General features: G+C 37.5%; 2 long non-coding RNA genes across 4 annotated transcripts in view; one reads left to right on the forward strand and one right to left on the reverse strand.

Moving 5' to 3' along the window:
- Nucleotides 1-26,245, reverse strand: part of LOC118353177 (uncharacterized) — a 75,024-nt gene extending 48,779 nt beyond the window's left edge. The window contains exons 1-3 of one of the 3 annotated variants that reach the window (XR_007407893.1): nucleotides 25,948-26,244; nucleotides 24,855-25,038; nucleotides 23,709-23,855 (exon numbers count right to left, since the gene is read on the reverse strand). This is a non-coding gene — a long non-coding RNA (uncharacterized LOC118353177). Of the gene's footprint in view, nucleotides 1-23,708; nucleotides 23,856-24,854; nucleotides 25,039-25,121; nucleotides 25,144-25,947 lie in introns of all 3 variants that reach the window. The other 2 variants (XR_007407895.1, XR_007407894.1) reach the window with 2 other exon arrangements.
- On the forward strand, nucleotides 5,480-9,028 carry LOC125754231 (uncharacterized). Its single transcript, XR_007407896.1, has 3 exons — nucleotides 5,480-5,721; nucleotides 6,196-6,251; nucleotides 7,972-9,028. It is a non-coding gene; the product is annotated as an uncharacterized LOC125754231 (long non-coding RNA).

Raw genomic sequence — 26,245 nt, forward strand, 5'->3', positions numbered from 1 at the left:
GTCTCCACAGCAAGCAAATGGCTCTGAGATTGTCAGGTCCTATCTAGAGGAAGGGCCAGCAAGTGGGAAACCAGCAGACCCTCGACATTTACAGTTCAAAAGACGCTAAGGAAGACTTCTGGTCAAAGCAAATAGACTTCTTTGAATATTTATTATCACCTAGATGACCTCGAAAGTGAGGATGAGTACTTCTCTACCAAAATAAAAAATTTAATTTCCTAAAAAAATGCAAAAAAAAAAAAAAAAGATGTCCATTTATTACCTTCTTGTAAAATAAACTCTCCCAAGCTGTATGAGTGCCTCTAATTTCAGGTAGGCATAATAAATTCACTTTTTTGAGTATTTGGGGATAATTATCTATCTTCGATGAATCATCTCTTATCTGTTGATGATCTTTTTGCCTGGATGGGGCAATCGCAACAGTCTTTAGGATGATCTTTGACTTCATGTGGAGATAAAAGATCAGGAGAAATCACCTGTTATATCTTACTAAGGAAACACAAACATTTTAGAAGTCACGGATTTCTAGATAAGCTAACTTCCAGATATTTCACATTTATTCACATATATTTTACCCCTGGGCCCCACAGCTCATCGCTGGTCTACCGGCCACCCGGTCACCTCCCCACCTGCCACTCCTCACTCCCAGTGGGCACGGAGCAGACTCAGAAGTGTGGCGCCACCTGGGCCACGCTGAGCCCCTAGAGAGGGGCTCCGTTTTACTCTCCCGTCCTTAAGTCCAGGCTGCAGGAACAGCAGGGAGGAGGGGTAATGAACATCTAAAAACTGCTGGGAAGATGTTCTGGTGACTCCATGGTACAAATTTAAGCTCTGTTTCTTTGATGAGTGAAAGGAGAGAAAGCCTATCTTACAGCTATTCACAGATTTCTTTAAAAGTTCAGATTTTTTATTAGCTAATTTGTGGCAATCATATTCTGAGCATTACCTGGCACAACTCTCCAAGATTACCTCTTTCCTCTCCTCTGCTCATGGAAATCCTAGTGCACCATTTCATGACACTTTTTACATTAACATGTAAAAGGTTTGTGTCCTAGAGATTATTATTTTCCTTCCAGGGTAATAAGCTTAAAATTTACATATCTTTTGGAGTCCGACATGTGCAGACTCAAATATGTAGTAATTTTGCCACTAACATAAAAAAAAAATGGATTCTCAGTTGTTAAGAGGAAATTCTTGCTGCCTGGCATGCAGCAATCCCTTCAAAACAGGGTACTTCTTATCATAACTATTCCCATCCTGTGGCAAGTGATGCTTGGGATTGTGGTATTCTTTTGAATATAGATTCCCATGTAAGATATATTTTTTAAAGACTTTTTTTTTTTTTGAGAGAGAGAGAGAGAGAGAGTACTCATGGGAGGGAGGGCAGAGGAAGAAGCAGGCTCCCCACTGAACAGGAAGCCCAGTGAGGGACTGAATCCCTAAACCTGGGACTCAATCGCTTAACCAACTGAGCCACTTAGGTGCCCTTTTTCTGAAAAAGTCACTTATTTATTTTTGAGAGACAAAGAGAGAGAAAGAAAGGAGGAGGGGCAGAGGGAGAGAGAAACTTAAGCAGCCTCGACTTGGAGCACAGAGCCTGGGGCTCCATCCCCCGACCTGGAGATCAGGATCCTGAGGTCACAACCTAAGCCGAAACCAAGAGTCCAGTCGGGCTCTTAAGGGACTGCACCACTCAGGTGCTCCATAAAATAGTTTTTAAAGACACTAATTGCGTTTATAAAGCTTTCTGTTCAATCTATTAAGCATAAATCTTAGTTTACATTACCATGGCATTAGATTTGGAAAGATCATCCCAGGTCTAGAGAAAGATGTTTTGAAATCAAACACATGTCACGACAATAGAGACGCACTCGGCAATCTTGGGTCACCATCAAACACCACTACAATCACTCAGGACGTTTTTCACCTGTTCCAGAAAAAAACAAACCAACGTACTACTCTTCCACAGCTTGCTAGTGGAATACCAGTTCTGACGTCAGATCACAGAAAGGTTTCATTTGGAGTTAAATAAAATTAGCCAGAGTTGTATACGTATGAATACTTGGATTTGTGTTTTCCAGCTTTGATTCACAGATATTCATTCACATGCCAATGTACTCTTCTTTCCAAGACAGGAATACATCATACGCTTTCCTCGATTAACTGGACAGAAAGACCTCTCCGACCGAACACCTCTTTGATTAGAGTTCTGTGGTGCACATTTGATTTGAATTCACCGTTGATTTTCTTATAATTCCAAGGCTTCCCAAAACTTGTAGACATTTAGCAGCAGTTTGCCAAATAAAAAAAATTTTTTGATTTTTAACTCTTTTAATGGGAGAACTGGCCCAATAATTGTCAAGGATGCTTAACTTCACACTTCTTCCTCGATGCTTCGTCTGCCACATGCTGCTGCATTTTTTTTTCTCTACCACAACCACACTAACACAGGATACATTTCTTGTTGATCATATATTTGCCAGGATGATTCCTTTTCTGAAGGAAGTATCCTTTCTTGGTTCAGAGAGAAGTCATTTCCTTGATTTGCAGATATTTCTGCAGAGACAGATTTTGTTTACAGGCTGAATTATTTGTACATACAACTGGCCCCATTATACAGCCTCTCATCTCTACTTGATTTCTTCTTTTATGGTTTGGCCTATGATATCAACTGTGCTCTATAAAGTTCTTAGAGTACATCCTCTTCCGGTTTATTGCAGAGTGTAGTTATTATACTAATATTTAACTAAAATAGGTGTAATTATTTTTTATCATCATGAAAATATAAGTCTTTGGAAGAAATAAATTGCTCACAACTCATAGGAAGCAAACTGGTGATGGTGTTCTGTGTTTGGTTCCAGATATTTTTCCATCAAGGTTGAATCCAGTTTTTAAACAGACCCATTAATGATGATTTGCTCTGCAAACAAACCTCCTTAAACTCTCAACTTTGTTACTGTCTCTTCTAGTATTTCCAATAATAAGTGTTTTTCAATATCAATCACGGAGGGGAAAACACGCCATGTGTTGTGGAGCGAGAGGACACTGCAGTTCTCTTGGCCTTGAAAGACTCTCAGTACAATTCAATAGTTAAGATATGAATCCTCTAGATTATAATTAGCAATATAAGGAAGCTAATGGTAAGTGTGAAAGGAGTAATAGCAAGGTGAGAACATGGAGCATTGGGTGGTCAAGGAAGGTCATGCTATGTTAAATCATGTAATAAGCAGACTTTAAACATTTCTGAAACAATTATAATGAAGGAACAAGACACAATGTGTTTGATTACATACTACACAGGAGTGACTTTCGGGCATCTTAAGAGAGAATATTTGAAGCCTACTCTCCTAGTTTCCTAACTTTGGTTAGGCAGTCATTTTTTTTTTTAAGCTAATGGTTAATAAAATTGTGTGAACATTTAATTATCTTAATTGGATTTAAGAGCTTTTTTTAGCGTGTCTTCTTCCATTATGGAGTTCACGATACTACAATTAAATAAAAAATCTATTTCCCTTTCTAGCTTGGAATTGTTTGCAAACATTTTTTTTTCCTTTTCTAATCTGATAGTTTTATCACTCAATTGTGAGTGTAAACAAGATTCAGAAAAACCTTTTCAGTTGTCAGAGTTTGCTCTTACAGACTGAGTTGATTTGACATGGTGAAAATACGTTCATATAACATTAAATTTCACTTTAAATAAGACCAACAAATCTGCACTTTATCTTCACTAAGTAATCTGGAGAAAACATTGGATTCTAAAGCTATTTCAAAAAAGGAAATATTTAGTAAGAACAGTAAGTCTGGCTGTATTTGACTGGAGTTAACAGCAAAAAGAAAACTCGAACTGAAGGACACAATTGTTATGTGGGAATATTTTTATCAGGCTGACATTATCTTCTGTTTGTTAATTTTGTTCCTTGGAAATCAGCAAGGTTATTATTTAAAGCTGCCTGTGGTGAAAGACAAACTAGTTGAAACTGAAAAAACACTTATTATACGACAGATTTTGACATCCTTGATTTCCTGTTCGGTTTCTCCCTCTCTAGTTCATACTCCATTATAAAGCATCATGACATCTATCAATAACTGCCGAAGGATTCTAACTTAGTCTATTTCCTTAAACTTGGGCATACTATGGTCCACTTACCTGCCCCAGCAATGAGGTGGGGAGTAGTGGGGAGTGAGGCAGGATTTGTATATTCTCCATTTTTACCCCCATCAAAATCCACTCTCAGAATAAACTGGAAAGATTAGTAATGACTCACAGCGCTCCTTCTTCTAGAGGGCACTTAACCTAAACTAATAATTTCCAAAGAATGTAGTTATAGAGGAAGAAGGTTTCTGATTATAGGACCCTCCCCCATCTATAATATCACTCCATGTAGACATAGGACCAACTCAGCAAGATGCTCAGAATAGATTTAGGTTTTTGTTAAGCAAAACATAAACATTATATCATAAAGTTCCTGATTAAACACTAATATAAAAATAAGGCAAGATTTACAGACACAAAGATTCATCCTATGATTTTGGTAAGAATATACTTATTGAAGCGACAACCCAATATTGACTATCGATATCCTTGAGAAATGAAATATTTTGCTGACAGTTTCCACAATGTTAAAGGCACAATTCTAACTAATAACTAGTACCAATGAAGACACGTTTCCATAGGTGTACAAAATATTCCAGGGGCTCCTGGGTGCCTCAGTTGGTTAAGTGTCTGACTCTTGACTTCAGCTCAGGTCGTGATCTCAGGGTCCTGGGATAACCCCTTCACTGGGCACCCTGCTCAGGCAGGAGTCTGTTTCTCCCTCTCTCTCTTCCACTTCCCCACTTTCTCTCTCTCTCTCTGTTGAATCAATCAATCAATCAATCAATCAATCTTAAAAGAAAGGAAAATATTCGAATAGTGCCTTCAATTCCTAATATCATTAATTTTCTTGGAAAACACTAAAAGCCCACAAAAATAGACACAATTTTATGGCTGTATATTTGGGCACAGGAGGGATAAATGATTAAAATAATACAGAATCAAGAAACACAGTAACAAAATACCCAGTAAGGTGGGGTTTTGACTCACGATCACTACGTAATGCCTATGTACGTGTTTAAAATTCATTAGACATTTTTTCATTCTTATAATTTCTTGCAGAAATCCCCACTTGTGTTAGATAGCAGAAATGTTATCCTTCCCATTTTACTATGACCTTAGAGCCCTTCAAGGCCCTTGGAAGATGTGAGAGGAGCGGAGCAAGCCGAATCACACTGAGTTAGCACACTTCTTCAACTTGGAAAAAAAGAGAAAAATGGTCTGATCCAAAACCTTGCATGATATCTGTGCTGCGCCGCACACAATTGGCTATTGATTCTCACAATGGTCTTTCTGTGAAACTTGTGTGGTCCTCCTGAAGAAGCCAAACCGTGAGATAATGACAATAGTGCTTTTTATAAAAATCACATTTTTGATCACTATGTTCGCTGCCTCCAATTTGTGGTTTACATTTCCCATTAAGAAAAGCCAGCTGGTGTCAAATCACCCAGCAGGCAGCCCAGACTCAGCTCCCCATCCTCCCATTTTCCAGGAGCCGGGGCCCCACGCACACCGCTGTCAAGCCGCTGTGCTGCTGGTCAGCCACAGGCCACAGGACACCGAGGCCGGCCGTGGCTATGTGGGGGCACGCATGGGGCAGAGCCACTGCCCGTACGCAGCTGCCAACCGTGAGTTTATGGCAACGTCCTGTGAGAAGGGCAGGGACAGAAGAGCACAGCCCAGAACCCTCAGGGCCGGGGGCTGGGAGCGGCTGTGTCTCAGGGTGGCACCGCGGGGGGACCAACTGTCGGTGCCCTTAGATTGGAAGGCTTTAGAAAAAAAGCCAAATCTATAAAATTCCTCATGGGGATTGGACCAAACACCTCTGTTTTTCTGAAATAACTGCAGGCCAATAAAGGTGCTGAATCCACAGGGAAGACTTTACTCGGGTTTGCCAGACATAATACGCAGCGTAAGCTTGCTCTTCGTCAAATGTCCCCAGAGCAAACTCAGCCTCTAATGTCATCAGTTATGAATGAAAAGTGCATTAAACAGAAGCTTTTCTCTATTTGAATAAACTGGCTTGCATTGCATATTGTTTACCCTGAAGTTAAGACACGATGCAAAACAGTTGTTTCTACATATCTTATTTATGATTATAGAACCGCATGGAAGTGAAGATGGATTTGAAGCGTATACGAATGACTAAAGAACCCAGGTAAATTGCGGCACCGGGTGGCTCAGTCAGTGAGGCTCAGGTCATGGTCTCATGTGTGGGAGCTGGCTCTGTGCTCGCAGGAGCTGCTGGAAGAGTCTCTCCCTCTGGCCCGCCCCGGACCTGCGCTCACTCTCTCTCTCTCTCAAAATAAAGAAATCTTTAAAAAAAGAAAGCATATACATTTGTTAACTTTATATGTCTATTACAATGCATATACAGATAGACGAGATTTGCAAATACCTGAAAAGCAATCATTTCTTGATGATGAAATTGGTAATTTTTAGTTCATCTCTGTTTTGTGTGACTCTCTACTGGGCGCAATTTGTTTATCAATATTACATTTTTGAATCTTTTGTTATGGAAATTTTTGAAAATAACTAAAGCACTGAGTAAACTAAAATGATGACTAAAGAATTTACAAATTAAATAATATCCACAGTGAGAAAAGACTTATGATTTCATATTTGTGCACTTTAAAGATGTTTAAAATTAAATAAAATCAAGACAGAAAAAAGCAAAAGCATGGCTTCCCTGCCTGGTAATAGATTAAAGGTAGAGAGGATTTAGAGTGACAGTAAATTTCTAATGTTAGGAAGGATAGCTGAGTGAAGTAAGTCAGTCGGAGAAGGACAAACATTATATGTTCTCATTCATGTGGGGAATATAAATAATAGTGAAAGGGAATATAAGGGAAGGGAGAAGAAATGTGTGGGAATATCAGAAAGGGAGACATAACGTAAAGACTGCTAACTCTGGGAAACGAACTAGGGGTGGTAGAAGGGGAGGAGGGCGGGGGGTGGGAGTGATTGGGTGACGGGCACTGGGGGTTATTCTGTATGTTGGTAAATTGAACACCAATAAAAAAAAAAAAGGAAGGATATTTCATTGATAAGATGCTAATGTCAAAATGTACTTCAACAAAAAAACTTAAATTAAGAAAAAACTACCTAAAATTTTTGGGTATTTTTACCCACACAATGGGCCATTGAGTAATGCACTAGATGATAACTTTTAGGAAAAATCCAAAAATCATGCTAGATCATATAAAATTAGCAGCCCTATTCCTGAAAACAGAGTAAATGAGATGAAAACAAATACAGCAATAATTAATATTAGAAGAGTTGAGACCATAACCCGTTAAGTTGTCATACTAAAGCCCAGAGTACATTAGGAAATAAGTTAGTATAATGATTAAAAAAAATAGTTGTAATCGAAAGATAATTCACACATACACACAAAATAAGACATAGTATAGTTTGAACTGGTTGAGACATAGTGAGTTATTACAATTGATTTTTCACAGTCAGTTATAGATCAAACTTTTTGTTCTTTCACCTCTTCTCACTATTGCCCTGACTAGCCTTTGGAAAAAAAAAAAGATGAAATTAAAAATTAAAATCAAATTATAAAGTGCAGTCTGATTTCTTGCAGATGTTGATAGATTTAAAAATTAAATTATGTACTTCCAGCAGTTATGAAAGATAGCATTCTGTGCATGATTTTATGTTTTCCTATCTTTTAATATTTAAAAAAAGACATTCAAATTTAAAACAATAGAAAAGTTGAGAAATACAGAAAACATCCCTTGAGTCTGCAAACTCTATTCCTATTTCAATGTTTTACGTAATGCAAATGGAAACGTATATTCAATGTGAATTTTAATCTAAGTGTAAAGTTACATTCAGAGTTTAAGAAGTATTTCCTTATTGTTGATATGTAGGTCGGAGTGGCCCCCTTCCAACTGAAAAAGCGTAGGAGGAAATTTTAAACTAATATAAGCAAAAGCAAGAACCGGTAAGAACACCTACGTTGGCTAGAGCAGCCTGAGGCTGGTTGGGGAGGCTCAGCAGCTCTGTCTCCTTCTACTGCTGGGCTCTGTGCGCACTGGTCTCCTTCAACACCTTGGAGTCAGGAAGCCTCCGCGATGGCCATGGAGGTGATGAGCCTCACATCCTCCCAGGCAAGCAAGCAACCCCAGAGAGAGAAGGCCTGTCCACCCACAGCTTCCATGTAACAGGGAAGGTCCCTACAGTTCTTGCTTAAATTCCACCTGTCACTGTGTCCAGCCGACGGGACTAATGATGGGTTGGTCCTGGGGATGTGCTCTGACCCTGTGTGTGTGTGTGTGGAACATGTTTCTGAAGAATTAGAATGAACACAAAATAAGAGTTTGGGAAGATAAAAAGGACTCCAGAGTAGGTGGTTTCCAATTACTTATTTGTATTTACTTACTCTTTTAATTCTGGCTTAAATTTTAAAATGTTTAGATTTTAGACTTTTAGAAAAAGAGCTAGGCTTTGGATTTACTCTTTTAGTTTACTCTTTCCACTTTCTGTGTTGAAGAACCGTGAATATTAGAGAACTATTTTTCTCTCATTTGGAAGCTTGGGATCAATTGCTAATAAAACTACCTGAGATCAAGAGATATTTAGTAGATCTCCGATTTTTCATGACAATTTATCTAATTTATCTATATAATAATTTATCTAATTTATCTCTTTTAAATTTTTGCTCATCTAATTTTGAAAGTTTTACTTGAAAAATAAATCATTAATTTCATTGCTATCTTCTGTTTAATTTAATTATAATTGAGTATGTTTGTTTCTTTTTCATATCACCTTTTCCAAAATGAATTTGTTTGCTTTCATTTTTTGATTTGCCTATGGTTTGTCTAGTTTTAAAAATAAATATATTTTAGTCTATATACTAATCTGTCTCTCAAATTATATTCTGTCTATAAATTTTCTATATATTTCAAATTTATTTTTTATTTTCCTATAATTGTTATCTTTAGATTTTCCTCTTTATAAAATAATGCATTAAATAATTATATATTTTCCCTTTCTCTATATTTCTTGTTCCTTATTTCCTAGCTTATGGATCCAAGAATAGTTGTTCATTTTTCCTCTATTTAGCTTTTACTACTTGTTAGGATGTCATGGTGACTTCTAAACTTCTTACACCAAACCAGAACCTAAACATGTGAAAAGATTTTTAAACTAAAGATAAATTTACAAGCAGGGTCATTTAGGTTGTTTCTTCATTATTCTTGGATTTTAATATTATCCCTTTTTTCATTATTGTTGTTGGTAATTTGCTTCTTCTCTCCTTTTTTTCTTGGATAGTCAGGCTAAATATTTGTCAATTTTATTGCTCCTTTCAAAGAACAATCTTTTGGTTACATTCATATTTTACTGCTTATTTAAAATTAATTTATCTCTGCTCTTATATTTATCTCATTTCTTCTCCTTACTTTGGGTTAATTTATTCTTGTTATATTTGTTTCTTAAAATGAATTTATAGATCATTGACTTAAGATAATTCTTATTTTCTAATATTTGTGTCTTTTCCATAAATTTTCCTTTAACTATTTATTTATTAGGGCATCACAATTTTGATATGTAGTGTTTTATTGTCAATCCATACAAAACATTTTCAATTTTCTCTTTTTACTCCCTTAGTAACCCATGGAATATAGAGAAGTGTGCTGTTTTATTTACAAATATTTGAGGATGTTTCAGATATCCTGATTATTGATGTCTAATCAAACTCTACTTTAGTCAACTTTGTTTGATTTCAGTTGTTTTAATTTTTGAAGTTTAGTTTTTTTAAGCCTGGAATATGACTTGCCATAGTGAATGTTTCATACCTAGCATAGACATTGTTTTTAAGGGCATATAGAGCAATTACTATGGTAAATCCTACACCAGACTTTGTCTTGGCTGTCAGTTTTAGGGTTGGGTCAATCTGATTCAGAGTTGAGCTGGGTTTGAGTTTTAGTGTTGTCATGGTTACCACTGGCTCCAGAATCCTTTAGAATTTCTCATACTTGTGAGCCTGGCCAGAATGTTTTCCTCAAAGTTTCCTTCACTGGCATCTTCAGATTTTCCCTTTATGAGTGTGCCCCGTCAAAGATTCACCTATGTTCTTGTCTTTCATTAAGCAATAAATTGCTGTTGCATGATACTTGGTGTTTGCTACATTCTACTGAGGGTCGGGGTTTTTTTGGTTGTCCTCCAGCCTCAATGTTAGGCATGCCCTGTGTTCCCTGGGTTTTAGGGGTTCAAAGCTTTTTCACTCAAGGGTTGAGGATAATTTCTCAATGACCCTATTGATATTCCAGTGTTCAGAAGTCTGTAAAGTGGCTGCCCTAAGATTTCACTGATCCACTGGATTCAGGAAAAGTAATGATTTTCTAAAGTATAATGAATTTTCCTTTTTCTCAGGGTAGGATTTACATTATTTCGGCTTTCTTTCTTTTTTTTTTTAATTTTTATTTATTTATGATAGTCACAGAGAGAGAGAGAGAGGCAGAGACACAGGCAGAGGGAGAAGCAGGCTCCATGCACTGGGAGCCCGATGTGGGATTCGATCCCGGGTCTCCAGGATCGCGCCCTAGGCCGAAGGCAGGCGCCAAACCGCTGCACCACCTAGGGATCCCTATTTCGGCTTTCCACATCTTAAGCTGAAGGCAGAAGTCTACCCTTTCCTTTTAAATTTAAAATAATACCTTTCTGTATATTTTCCTCTGAGTCTACACTTGGCCCTATGTCATCATTTTTTATGTAATATATAATTGCGATTAAAGTTAGTGAGTCATTGAATCTTTTAACATTTAATCTCTCTATTAATAGTACAAAACCTAGATATGTTTTTCTTATTTTGGTTTCTAATAATATGAATAAACTCTGCTATTAATTTCTAATTTTATTACTTTATAATCAGAAGCTGTGATACTTACAATATCTGCTATTTGACTCAGAATATTACCATTTTTAGGGCTCTTTTACTAATTGATGAGAATTTAGATGCCCAGAGGAGTTGATTTTCAAATGGCACTGAGAATTAACTGAAACTCAGAATCAAAATTAGTGCTAAAAATAATTATCACTATTATATTCAACAGCATAATTGTAGAGTGAAGTCAAAGTAAGTCTTGAGGTTTGGAGGAGAAGAGTATTACTTTATTCTAGAATATACATAGTTCATATACTAATGTGACCTATATTCACAGATGTTTTATGTAAATTGCATACACTGTTGATTATTATTAGGGCAGCTGTTCACTAAAGCCCTTAAGATGCTTATCCAGCTAAACCAGTGTATAATTGGACATTTTGAGATTTCAACTTTATGGCTATGCCTTAAATTTATCTATGTTAAAACTTGCCACATTTAATTTGATCCCCATTTCATCCTGTCAAGGTCTTTTTGGGCGCTAATACTGTCATCCAGAATACTATCTCTTCCTTCCAGATTCATGTCATTTTCTATTTGGAGGATCATGTTTTTATACAAGTCATTTATAAATGGTGGTAAGTGTTACATAGAACCTGACTGGGAAGAAAGCCTTATGTTCTGTCACTGAACATGTCTCTTTGACACTTTTCTATAAATAAATATGTTTGGAGATGGCCATTTATCTTATTACAAATCGATCTAACTGCTGCCTCAACCCAGAGCTGCGTGCCACCATCTTTTCCACATGTATTACAGAAATTATCTGGTTTAATGTCATTTTGAAATTCAGATATGTCTCATCTACTTCACAATTCACTTGATGATTTATTCTGAACTTATGTTTGTGATTTTTGCCTGTATTTGGAGAAAAATACTGTGGTAAATTGACCACACACACAAAAAAAATGGCTGAATTCATCTCTTCTGTCTCTATGCATACCTTTTGCATTGTAACATTATAAGTTTTCCAGTCAAGAAGTGGACTCTATTTCCCTGATCCCTGACTCGCTTTGGCCAATAGACTATGATGGAAGTATTCATACGACACATCCATTCTCAGAGCTCGAGGAGACTTAAGCACTTCCATTGTTTCATGGAAATCTGTACCATCATGAACAACACATCCAGGATGACCATTTGGAAGATCAGAGACCACAGGAAGGACAACACAGTTCCTCAACAGGAACCAACCAGCTGAACACAGACAAGTGAGGGATCCCAAGGAAAATCTAATGGATCTGGACCACATTATCCACTTCTCATTGACTCGTGGAAAATGGAAAATAATAAATGTTACCCACGGGAATGTGTAGATTCAATGCAATTTCTATCAAACACCCAATTACATTTTCCAAAGAAAAAAAAAAAATCCTAGAATTCAACTCAAATCACAAAAGACCCCAAATAGATAAGCTTAGGCAAAAAGAACAAAGCTGGAAGTATCGGTTGCCATGGGCAATAAGGGGACAGGACAAAGTTTCATAAGTAACATAATTCAAGGAATCATCCATTCTTGTGCATGTGAGAAACTGGATTAAGAGGATTGGTGGAATTGGGTAGTTCTATGTAGATGACAGTGACAGAGGTTTTTATCAGCCTATATCTCTATTTCATGGAGCTGAAATTTGTACCTTAATTGTCTTCTTCTGTTGGGTTGACTCATTAAGTCAGAACAGCAATAGAAGTGTGAATGTTGGGATCCCTGGGTGGTGCAGTGGTTTAGCGCCTGCCCTTGGCCCAGGGCGCGATCCTGGAGACCCGGGATTGAATCCCACATCGGGCTCCCGGTGCGTGGAGCCTGCCTCTCCCTCTGCCTATGTCTCTGCCTCTCTCTCTCTCTCTCTGTGACTATCATAAATAAATAAAAATTTAAAAAAAAAAGAAGTGTGAATGTTTTCCAAAATACTGGGGAAAATTTAGAATGTTTCAGATGACTAAACATTTGTGTGTTTGCTCATGGAGCTATCACTTCTATTATACTTTGTATAATAATTAACTTACCAAGAACTATGAGGATATTTTCTTGAAACATTTTATTTTAAAAAAATTTTTAAAGATTTTATTTATTTATTGGAGAGAGAGAGAGAGAGCATAAGCAAAGGGAGTAGGAGAGGGAAAAATAGGGGCTCTATCCCAGGACCCTGGAATCACAACCTGAGCCAAAGGCAGACACTTTTTTTTTTTTTAAGATTTTATTTATTTATTCATGACAGACACACACAGAGCGAGAGAGAGAGAGAGAGAGAGAGAGAGAGAGGCAGAGACAGAAGCAGGCTCCATGCAGGGAGCCTGACATGGGACTCGATCCCGGGTCTCCAGGATCATGCCCTTGGCTGAAGGCAGGCGCTAAACCGCTGAGCCACCGGGGCTGCCCCAAAGGCAGACACTTAACTGACTGAGCCACCCAGACATCCCTGCCCTAACATTTTAATACTACTGTCTTAACTAACAAATACAAAATCCCAAAAGAAATAACATTTCCTATATATTTAGAATTAACTACAAACAGTTCCTCCTAAATATGTTTATAAAATAATGGCTTTATGTCACCTTCCCTATAGTACTTCAAACGATATTTAAAAATTAAGTAAAGCATTAACAATTATCAAATGATTCAAAACTTATTATACCTCCATAATTTATAAAATAGTGCCCAGAAACTCTGGAGGCTGAATGCAGTAATCTATTGCACATGTCCTCCAGGTGATTCTGATAACGTTCATATTCAAAAATCACAGATGTCTGGCATGTTCCATCACCAGTCACACATGTGTCTTTTCTTCCTTTTGTTCACACCCAAAGTTTACCATATATTTTCAGTTTACAGAAAAATTGAGCAGAAAGTACAGGAAGTTCCCACATACCCTCTGAACCCTCCATGATTAGTCTTTTGAAGGGGCCAAAATATTTGGTGAAGCATCATTTTGGTCTGAAACAAATGCATAATAAATGTCATCTACATTATCATGAGAATTGGAGATCTCCAGTATATTTTAACTTGTTATTTCACCTTGCTGATTTTATCAAAGCCTAGAAGGGGAAATTGGCTAAACATGTGTTTCTTAAGCATCTTCCTGTTTCTATTTATTCGAGTGTATAACCATATTGTCTACCAGGAAGAAAGTTTTCTTAGGACATATTTTCACAGCATTACCTCATGTAAAAAAAAAGGGAGCACTATTAGCCAAATTTAATTGAGACATAACATAATGTTTGCTAGGCTGCACTTCTATTTTCCTCATCATAGCTATTTTCAAAAATGTCTGAAAAGAGCCAGGTGACAATTTAAGATGTGATGGGAACTGTGTAGGATGATGACTCCAAAATTACCTTCTGATCGAGTCTATTTGTGACCAAACAGAGTCCAAGGAAAAGAGTGCAAAGTCATTGCTAAAGTGCAAAGCTGAGCTACCTAGTGACTACAACTGAAAATCTCTTAGGTAAATGTAACTGGAGAGTAAGAGCTGTACATGATACTTGAAGGAGATTCTCATTTCACATCAAGACTGTAAAATGTCTCCTTCGTGTTCATATAGGTTTGATTTTAAGCAGTTTCAAATTTTGTAGACTGTGCAAATCAGTGCATGAAATGGATACCCAGAATCCTGTACTGTTCTGTTCTAAAAATATTTCTTGTCTTTGGGCCAATAAAATTTCACCCGCAACTGAAATTCCAAATTATTACTAAATTCAAACCTCTTTCTGGAGATGTACATATGTATTATATATAAACACATATAACATGTAAGATACGATATTCAGATATACATCCAGGAAGAGGTTTGAATTTAGTTATAATAATAAGTCTATATTCATATTTTATATACACATCTATACATGTAGTGCACAATATATTTTTATTCTTTTTAAAATTTTTTATGTAAACAAAAGCAAGTTTTAAAAAATTAACATTGATTTTTATGACTTTTAAAAATGTTTTAGGTCATTGTGCTCATGGAATTCTTTGACCATATTTTAATGGAGCATGTAATAATGTAGAGAATTCAGCTATTCTTCACAAGACTTACAATACAGCTTTTTAAACTAAATACATTCCTATTTGCTACAAATGCTATTATTTTACATCTTTATTCTTTTCAATAGATGAGATATAAGGTTATTTTAATCTTCTTGATGGACCAGGTACTGCCATCCATTTTCTTTTCTTTTTTTTTTTTTTTTTTTGCCATCCATTTTCTGTTGGCACTAACCTTCTTAACTGTCCTTCTGTGCTCATCTTTTTATCACATGAAGCTAGAACCGGAAAATTGCTTTCCCCAAGTCCCTGTCAGCTGGTTTCCATTTAGGTTCTGCCAAGAACCTGATCTCTGGCTCGAGATCAGAAGGAAGAGGAGGATGGAAAGTAGCTTGTTTCTGGTTCTATAGGCCCATCGGTGGTCCCCACAGTGGCAGTCGGCTCCCTCCCGACCCCAGCTCGTGGAGGTGCCTCCAGTGGGTAAATGGCCCTGGTCCAGCAGGTGGAGCAGCAGTAGCACCCAGCGTCAGCTCCTGCATGTTGGCACCTGTGGACGTCCAGAAGGTCAGGAGTTTGATTTGCTTACGTTAAATCTCATCTTTCACATGTGTTCCCCCAGCCCTTCCAGTATCTTTATGAGAGTTTTAAATCCAGTTCTCTTTATGTGCTCTTTTCTCTGCTTGAAATATCTAGAACAGTTTCTCTTTTCTCAACTGAAAAATGAGCTATACATGAGAAGAACTTGCCTTACTCATCGGGACAATCAGAAGACAAGACTGATGGGGGTATAGAGACCCCACACCGTGTCCAATGTTATGTGACAGAGGACAGGCCGCTCGCTGTTAGGTTTGAGGACATAATTTAGAGCAGATCCCAGTAGCGGAGAGAGTTAACTGAGATTTTCCAGAACCTCATCTATTCTTCACTGATAGCTAGGGAGACTGCAGGATTGGGAATAAATAAGAAAGAACCTCTTCTCAAAATAGCTGTTGTAACCTTGTGTGACTGTGTACACGTGTGTGTGTGTGTGTGTGTGCGTGTGCGTTTTACATCTACTCTGTGTCATTTCTTAACAGGTCATTCTTCTACTATCTTAAATATGCATAAATATTCAAGCTGTAGAATATTTTGGTTTGAACCTGGGCTTCTCTTCTGACCAGCTATAGGCATGCCAGTGTTTCCTACTCCCTTCCTCATTTGGAAAGCGAATGCTCTACCCCATACCTCTAGTGCAAGAGCCTTTTGCGAAGTCTTTCAGGATCAAATGGGATAATGCATGCGAAGGTGCTTTTTAAGAAGCAATGTTCCAGAGGCACCTGGGATGTTATCAAAGCATATTAGTCAACATTTGGGAATGGAAGGACAGTGACTCGAGAACTTAGAGCAAAGAAAGCAGTTCTTGAATAAAACTGACTGTTCACAGCCTCATATTGACTATTTTCCTCTTTATGTGGAGCTGGGACGGCGGGAATGGCTCGGGAATAGGATGGGAGATCCAAGACACATACGGTGGGAAAGAACAGAAAACAGTCAAGAGACATGAGTTGGCAGCTGGTACGTGTCCACATCATTGCTGTACTGGCTTGGAGACACTGCTCCTTGCTTCTCTTCCCTGTGCAGTGACTGTCAGAAATGCTTATGAATTTGTGCAACAGACCCAGAAGTATAGAAATGTCTTTAGAAACTGTATTACACAACAGAATCAACTGGAAAGCTTATTAAAGCATAGATTCAAGTGCAGCACTCTCAGGTTTATATTCACGGATCAGGATTTCACTCAAGATTCTAAGTTTTTCAAATGTTCCAGAAGGTTCTGAGGTATGGGTCTGCCCTAAAGCAGCATTTTGCAGAATCACTTCTGGATCAGTTTAATTGAATTCCTTTTTTACTTGTTTAAAATCCCAATTTCTGAACCCAATCCCAGATCGTTGAATCATAGTCTCTAGGTTGGGGATCTCGGGGTCTGTAATTCAGCAAGGAACCCAACTGCTTGTTATTCATGCTTAATTTTGGCCTCTTAGGCAAGGTTGGTTCAAGGGCAAGTTCTGCACCTGCTCTCTCTCCTTGACACTCTCTCATACACTTTGCATCTAATTTAACTGCATTCCCAAAATAAATTATGCCTCTGTTTTAAATTAAAATCAGAGACAATAAAGTTTAAGATGCAAATACCTGGTAAAATTCACACTGACAAGTAAATCATGACTATAATTTTTCTAAGCTCTACTGAGATGAATCCTGGATCCTTCGTGGCTTCCTCTGTAAGCACTTCTAAGTTTGGCTTTATTCTTCCATTTTGTATGGGAGAACTTTTCAATATTCATTCCATTTGACAGCACTTGTCACTTTTGGGTTTTGAGCTTGTATAGTTTCCTCAACTTAGAATGCTCTCACTGAGTCACTCATCTGGTTCACCCCTACTTATCCTGCTAAGTTCAACCTCACTCCTACTAACCCTGCTAATTCTCAACTTCACCATCTCTGGGAAGTATTCCTGGTCTCTCCAGTCCAGGTTATTCAGAGCCCTTTATCTAGCATCTAGGGCCTTCTCATAAAATATACTACACGTTGTAAGTGTCTATTTGCTTGTCTGTCTCCTACCAGACCAGGTTTGTTGAACTCTTTCTGTAAAGCACCAGATAGTAAGTATTGCAGGCGTGGTGGGTCGTGAGGTCTCTGTCATAGTTACTCACGTCCATAATTGCTGTGGAAAAGCAGCAATAGATGATAAAAATCATGGTTTCAATGACATCTTGTTTACCAAATCAGTGAGTGGGGAGATTTGCCCCAGGGATTGTAGTTGGCTGACCCCTGCACCAGACTGTTGGCTAAACATGTCCATTCTCATTCACCATTGCAGCCTCAAGTAGGAGAACAGCCCCTGGCCCACAGTAAACATACCATACAGGCTGGTTGAATTGAAACTGTATTGTGGGGATCCCTGGGTGGCGCAGTGGTTTAGCGCCTGCCTTTGGCCCAGGGCGCGATCCTGGAGACCCGGGATCGAATCCCACGTCAGGCTCCCGGTGCATGGAGCCTGCTTCTCCCTCTGCCTGTGTCTCTGCCTCTCTCTCTCTCTCTGTGACTATCATAAATAAATAAAAATTAAAAAAATTAAAAAAAAAAAAGAAACTGTATTGTGTATAGAATTTTGTTCGGTTGAGAATAAACAAATAAACAAACGTTAAATAGCAGTTGAAATAAGATAGAAGCTCATTTGTCTATCACATGATAGAATTCTGATGGTAGGCCATCAAAGCTGCTGTGGCATCTTCGCTGGTCTCACTCAGTGTTTTAAGTCGCTGGTTCCCACCTATGACCTATGTCCACCACCATCTTCACATGTGACTTCTGTTCTTGAAGGGACTTCATTTACACATGGGTGAAGAAAGGAGGACGTTCATTTAAGGAGACCTCCTGGGCATCAGATCTATGTTCACTTACATGAAATTGTCCAGAACCTCATCATATTTAGCTACAAGAGAGGCTGGGAAATGTGGTTAGCTGGCCAGGAGTAGCATGATCACCTAAAGATTGCAGTCCAATTCCAAACGAGAAAACGGAAAACGGATGTTGGCTTTAGCATGCATGTTAACAACCGTTACTGGGGGGGTAACCTGGTACTGTTTTTCCAATGCCATATCTGTATGTCAGAAAATGAAGCCCAAATACCATTTTCCTGGAATGGCCAAGATGTGGCAGTGGGAAAGAGCAAAGGCCCTCCATAATGATCCGGCATCTATTATACATGTTACACGTTCAGATATGATACCTTATATTATCCAGATGTTATACCATAGCATATACCTTATGATATATTCATTTATAAACATAGGAAAATAACTTGAACAAGTTTTAAAACTCTCATTTTGGGATGACACCAGAAGTTCACAAATAAGTACCCTTCCTAAAAACCTTCATTTCATGATTAATGTGCTTGCGTTTACTCTAATCTCTCATTCTCCACTTCAGAAAGACAAATAATGTTTGTGTTGAGCCAGCTCCACCCACAATTTCTAAAGCAACTGTTTCTGTGCTTGAAGGGAAGCCCAAAACATGCATAATTACTAATGTTTACATCTGTTTCCAATCTCTAAGCTGAAGCCAGAATCACTCTTGTACTGGGGCTCACACAGTGGTCGCACTTGTTTATTTATGTTTTGGTTCTTGAGTTATATGTAAACATGCACAATGACAACGATGTTATAATATCTGACATCTGTCAGACAATGAGGTTAGTACACAGGAAAAGATTGGTCTTTTTTATGAGGAACGGACATTTGATCTTCACCAGAAGAGTTCTGGTGTTTCTAAAACATAGGAAACTTCTTAAAAAATAGAAACTTCTTAAACCTAATTGGTTTTCATTAATCAGTCCCTTTTCTTTTCCTGTGCAATTGTGTGCTTTACCCCTTTGTTGTTGTATTTGGGAAAAACGAGACCATATCCTTTCCTCTCTTTCTCTCTTTACCTGTCAACTTACCTTCCTATGTATCTATATGTATATATTTAGACCTTCCTCAATAATCATAAATCTGCTTTATTTTTGACATTTCAGTAGTCAAATTTGATATATTGTAACCCTTTTATTTGAAAATAGACACATTTAAGTATTCCATTTCTTAGCTCACCATTTTTACCATGATGACCTTGCTTACTTGTAAAAAGCTAGAACCTTGGAATGTTGGTCTTATTTATCATTTCACTGATACTTTTTTTGATATTAATGTATCATAAAGATAAAGCTATTTTATCATCTTTATCACTACATTAATTTTTATTTCTTTTCCATTCTCTAACATTTGGTCTTCTAACTTTGGTGTACAGAATAATCATGCACAGATAATCACATGGAGATCTTGTAAAAATACAAATCCCTGATCTGTCTGCTAAGAAATCTGAATTTTTAAATAGCAGCAGTCTACAGTTCATGCGTTTAGGGTCTTGGGTCAAGTATGTATTAGTCAATGTTTGCTTATTAACTCTGTTCATATAATTTTCTTCATGTATAGCATGGTTCGTGTGTGTGTGTGCGTGCGTGCGCGCATGTGTGTGTGTTTCTGGTTTAGTGGTTTTGGAGGTGATTTTCTCCTTCTTTCTAAATTAGGATCTTTGATTTCTTGGGATGCTGCTCTGAAGCATCTCCTCCCCACTCTCTGCCCCCCTTCTAACCCTGCACTACCTAATCTATATACAAAGCAATCTCAGTACTACAGTGCCTTCAGCAAAGTTGGGTGTTGTATCAGTAATTCTGAAGAAGTGTGTTATAAAAATTAGCTTAAAATATTTCCTTAATCATAAACCATTAGTTTTTTCTACTTTCAAATTACATGGATTTTTTTTTTTCCATTGGATAGTCTTTCTGCTTTGTCAAAGATTAGTTGGCCATAGAGTTGTGGGTCTACTCTCGGTTCTCTATTCTGTTAAAAGACAGTATCTTCAACAAATGGTGCTGGGAAAATTGCACAGCCACATACAGAAGAATGAAACTGGACCACTTTCTTACACCACACACAAAAATAAACTCAGAGTGGATGAAAGACCTAAATGTGAGACAGGAATCCATCAAAATCCCAGAGGAGAACACAGGCAGTACTCTCTTTGATCTCAGCCACAGCAATTTCTTGCTAGACATGTCTCCAAAGGCAAGGGAAAGAAGCAAAAATGAACTATGGGGACTTCATCAGATAAAAAGCTTCTTCACAGCAAAAGAAACAGTCAACAAAACTAAAAGACAACCTAGAGAATGAGAGAAGGTATTTGCCAATGACCTATCAGATAAAGGGCTAGTATCCAAGATCTTTAAAGAATTTATTAAACTCAACAGCAAAGAAACAAACAATCCAATCATGAAATGGGCAAAAGACATGAACAGAAATCTCACCAAAGACATAGACATGGTCAACAAGCACATGAGAAAATGCTCCGCATCTCTTGCCATCAGGGAAATACAAATCAAAACCACAATGAGATCCCACCTCACACCAGTGAGAATGGTGAAAATTAACAAGACAGGAAACAACAGATGTTGGAGAGGATGTGGAGAAAGGGGAACCCTCTGCAGTGTTGGTGGGAATGTGAACTGGTGCAGCTACTCTGGAAAACTGGGTGGAGGTTCCTCACAGAGTTAAAACTAGAGCTACGGTAAGACCCAGCAATTGCACTGCTGGGGATTTACCCCAAAGATACAGATGCAGTGAAATGCTGGGACACCTGCACACCAATGTTTATAGCAGCAATGTCCACAATAGCCAAACTGCGGAAAGAGCCCAGATGTCCATCAACAGATGATGGATAAAGAAAATAATGGAATATTACTCAGCCATCAAAAAGAATGAAATCTTGCCATTTGCAATGACATGGATAGAACTAGACAGTGTTATGCTAAATGAAACAAGTCAGTAAGAGAAAGAAAGACAAGTACCATTTGCTCTCACTCATGTGTGGAATTTAAGAAACAAAGGGATGAACGTAGGGGAGGGGAAGGAAAAATAAAATAAGATGCAGATTGAGAGGGAATCAAACCATAAGAGATGCTGAACTCAAGGAAACAAACTGAGGGTTGGTGGAGAGGAGGTAGGTGGGAGATGGGGATAACTGGGTGACAAGCATGAAGGAAGGCACTTGGTGTAATGAGCACTGGGTGTTACGTACAACTAATGAATCACTGAATTCTACCTCTGAAACTAATTAAAATGAAAAAAACAAAACAAATTACATGGATTTTTTTTTAAGTATTAAAATTTGAACTGTAGGCCTTTTCTGAGGGTGGGGGGCATTACAGATTTACTGGCAGTTGGGGAATGCTAGAGAGAATATTCCTGCTCATGCAGTTAAAGCTGGATAAATGCTATGAGATGAATCAAACTGGAAGCATATTTTTATTAGCATAAGTAACAGGAGAGCATTATAGGGGATGGCACTTTTCAACTTTAAGTTTAGTCAGATAAATGATACCATAGACCAGAGTGAAATTTTTCAGCGAGTAGGCAAACAATGGTAAAGTAAGTTACATTGTCTTCTAATGCATCAGGGAACAAGAGTAAGCTATGGTCCCATTCTTAATTTTATTTATTTACTTGAGAGACAGAGAGATTAAGACAGAACACAAGAGATCATGAGTGGAGGAGGGACAGAGGGAGAGGGAGAAACAGACTCCTTGCTGAGCAAAGGGCCTGATGTGGGGGCTCGATCCCAGGACTCCAAGGTCAGAACCTGAGCCAAAGGCAGACACTGAACTGATTGAGCCACCCAGGAGCCCATTTCTTGTTGGAAATGAAATATCTAGAACAAAGTCCAAATATTAGACCAACAACTCTGATTAAAGACAGAGCAATAACTTCCTGTAATTGACTTAGGAGAACATATTCTGAAACCTAACCCAATTGTTGGGACGTGGATTTTAGGACTGGACCAGCAAATATGGCTTCAAGATAGCTTCACAATAATAGCAGACATATTAAATTTTAAAAATTCCTATGGCCTTGTGTGTGTGTGTTTATGTGTGTGTGATCAATTTGAGATAATTACAGACTAGTGGTCATGAGCATGATATTTGATGTTATATTCTGTACATCTACTTTAAGAAAACATTTTTTATTCAAGTAAAATAAAGGTCGATTTAAAAATACATAAGGTTTGGTTCTTACTGATTTCTTATTAATCTATATCATTTGTCATTCCACGCATTCCTCTCTTTTTATTATTTTTCAATATATAAATTTGAAAATGGAATGAAGACGAGGTAATTATCCACTTTTAATAAATGTGAGGGAAAATTCCATTGTGAAGGGATGTTATTTGCTCAAGGTAAATGGCATGCTGTCTGAATTAATATCTTCATCATAAAGTAAATACAAGTGGAACTATATTTCCAGAAGACCGAATTCCAGAATTGAATTACCTCTTAAAGAAAGGAGTGCCACAATCAGCCAAATCAAAGTGCTCAGAATGATTTTGTAGTATTTTAAAGGAAATTACTTCTGTAGATATGATAAAAGCATACCCAATGCTTCAAAGGTAAGCACAAATGCTACAAGACCTATAAAACCAGATGCCAGTGACAGGAGAGCAGACCACTGAAAAGAAGAGAAACTGTCTGGCAAGATATGTTCTATCAAGTTTCCTCCCCCTGTGGAAAAAATCAAAAAGTTAAAAAAAAAAAAAAAAAAAAAAGGAGAGAGAGAGAGAAGGCTACAATACCCTCTTCATAGGAAACCAGTTCCTTTTTTTTTTTTTCTTTTACCATCAACCACTCCTTCAGGCTCATCCTTCATACAGAATTATTGGTCTTGGTTTTTATCTCCTCTCCATTAAACCTTTCTTCTTTATAGATAAGTTAATCTTTGCACAAATAAACCTATTTTGCATATGTCTTGTTTGTTATCTTCAAGGTGGCATCAAATAGCTAGTCCTTCTTTAGCTATTCATAATTTGAGAAAAAGCTTGTTTAGTTTTCATTTTTTCATAGTCATTATTTAATGTATCCCCTGTGTGTTGTCTGTAACAGTTTGCCAGAACTTTAAATCGGTGTTGCCCAATCTCTAAATTCACTAGCCTTCTCCAAGTCCTTACTTCCCTTGATTTTTGTGTCATCCAAATGTGGATGCCACTCCATTACAGATTTATTCTCTTTGGTTTCACAAGGTTAGTCCTTCACTAGTTCTCTCTACATATCTGACTTCTCAGATTTACATTTCTTTCCGGACTCTTCAGATAGTGTTGATCTCTCAGTATCTTACCTGGCTCGTACATCTTCTCCTTTCCAAAGTCATGGTGTCAACTAACACCTCTTTGTGGTTGAACAACAAATCTGTGTATGCAGTTCAAATCCCAGTGAGTCATAGTCTCATATTTTCATATGTGTTCTGGACATATTCCCTCAGAGTCTGTATAGGAGAGCAAATTCAAGATATCCAAAATTGAACTGCATATACTTTTTGTAAATTTACCACATATATTACCATATTAAAGCCTCAAAAGTCCTATACACTACACCATACACATAAAATCTTTATTTACAATTCTCTCAATTATGCATGAAATTGGATTGTCTCTTTTTCTTTTTTTTTTAAAGATTTTATTTATTTATTCATGAGACACACAGAGAGAGGCGGAAGCCCAAGCAAAGGGAGAAGGAGGCTCCCTGCAGGAAGCCAAATGTGGGACTTGATCCCAGGACCCCAGGATCACAACCTGAGCCCAAAGCAGCCACTCAACCACTGAGCCACCCAGGCATCCTAGGTTGCCTCTTTTTCCATCCACAAAATACATTTTATTAGTATTTAGATTTTATTGATTCCTCTGTTGGAATTCAACTTTAACAATTTTCTCTGTTTGCAATACTGCCATCTGTTATCCTCTTTGCTATATTTACATATGTGTCTTATTTCCCTTATTAAATAGAAAGTTCAGGAAGGAAAAGTCAATTTCTGTTTCTTCTACATTTCCTAGCCCAGAGTCTGACACATTTAGATTACTCACCACTATTTAGGTAATACATACATTTTTTCTTTGAGCATAAGATGGATACTTATCATTTATATTTGGGATAAAAAATATAAATAACCCCCTTCTCCTTTTCCCTGCAACTTAAAACTAGAAAAGTCTTCATCAATATTCTAATTTCTCATTACCAGCTACAGTCATCTCAAAGCTCCTCTTGATGTAACCAGAATATTGGCCCTTAGAGAAATCCATAGCTATCTTGTTATGATTGCCTGGGTCAGTTAAGTACTGTGAAAGAGTATGCAGCACCACCAACTGTGCCATCTATTCAGGCAGTTAGAAACAAACATTTCATTTTTATTATGGATCTAAACTGTTTTGTTTCGGGAAATGTTTCCAACCAGTAGAAAGAAAGTAAATAGAGACAAGGTAAAACTCACCCTAGTGTATATATCGCAGGAGAGACATGATTTAGAGAGCCTAAGCTTCCCTGGCCTTGAACTTCTTAATTTGCTCCCCCTGGACTATTCCCAGGGGCTTGAATTGGCAACCAGTTCTAATTGTTCTGCTGAGAACTTTCTGGGTGTTTCTTGAGGCCAAGTGTCTTAGACTTGGAGAAATGTTCTCATGGCATAAATACAAACAGAAAAGACTCATGTTAGAAATTAGAAGTGTGTCCATGAAGAGATTCCTTTCTGAAGACTTACCATCTTAGGTGCTTTCCTCTTCCTGGAATGAAAAAGGCGTGCAATTGGCATGAATTTTTTACTTTAAGCTACTTTATTTTTCTTATACAAATTTCATTTACTTCTTACATCAGTTTCAATGTGAGGAGTAACAACTACATTATGCTCTTCAAAAACATGCTTGATCCACATTCTGGGATCTAATTTCTTATCTGTTAAGTACCTGGAGCAAAGCCTCTAGTCCTAACTATCGTAACAACTGTCAATTAGATTACACAATAACACAATAACAGACAGACATTATTAGCTCTGTCTTTTTGGAAATGTGGAAACTGCACTGAGCTATATTGCACTATGAGAACATGAATGAACTTTAATAGATTTGGTCAGCTATTGGCACATCTTTGACAGCTGTTACTATGTTAAGCTTCAAAAATTTTCACTAGCTAATAACCAAATTGTATTTTCCCCCGTAGTGTAGACATATCTTTCTGGAAAACATTTGCAATTTCTTATAAATTATCCTCTTAATCATCGGTTGAGAACCTTCTATGGTTTTTCCAAATTTTGTAGCCCATTTCCCAGACCTACAGATATTCTGGTGATCTGGGAACCTGGAGAAAAATGCTCTCATGTCTTTACTCTCCAGAAGAGTTTCCCTATTTCAACATAAGATTTGAAATGTAGCTCCTAAGAGTCCATTCATACCTTTCTCGGTAGCCATCTAAATACTGCAGAAAAATTAATGTGGTCAGCTATTTACTGACTATGCTGTATGTTCCAGGGTTTTACAGCATTCTAATAAAAACTTAAAGGCTTATTCTTATCCCAGTATAATGATACTTACAAACCAGTGTTGATCCTTGAAATTCTACCTTCATTTTTTTCATCAGATTACTGAGAGGGTCATGACCATTGTTTCAAACTCATTTGATTCTGTTTTTAAAAATTGTAATTTGTTTGGTATTCATACGGAGCATATGAGTTCTTAGCTACCATCTCGTGAGAATTCTAACCAGTTTTGAGTATTTCCAAATATAAGCAGTAAAAAAATTCCATGACATAAGGATAAAAAAAGAAAAAAAGACTCAAGATAAGGAGGGAATTTTAAAATCAGAGTAAGTACTAATGCTCCACTTCCTGAC

This window comes from Canis lupus, chromosome 33 (genome assembly GCF_003254725.2).
Source record: "Canis lupus dingo isolate Sandy chromosome 33, ASM325472v2, whole genome shotgun sequence".
In the NCBI taxonomy this organism is placed as follows: Eukaryota; Metazoa; Chordata; class Mammalia; order Carnivora; family Canidae; genus Canis; species Canis lupus.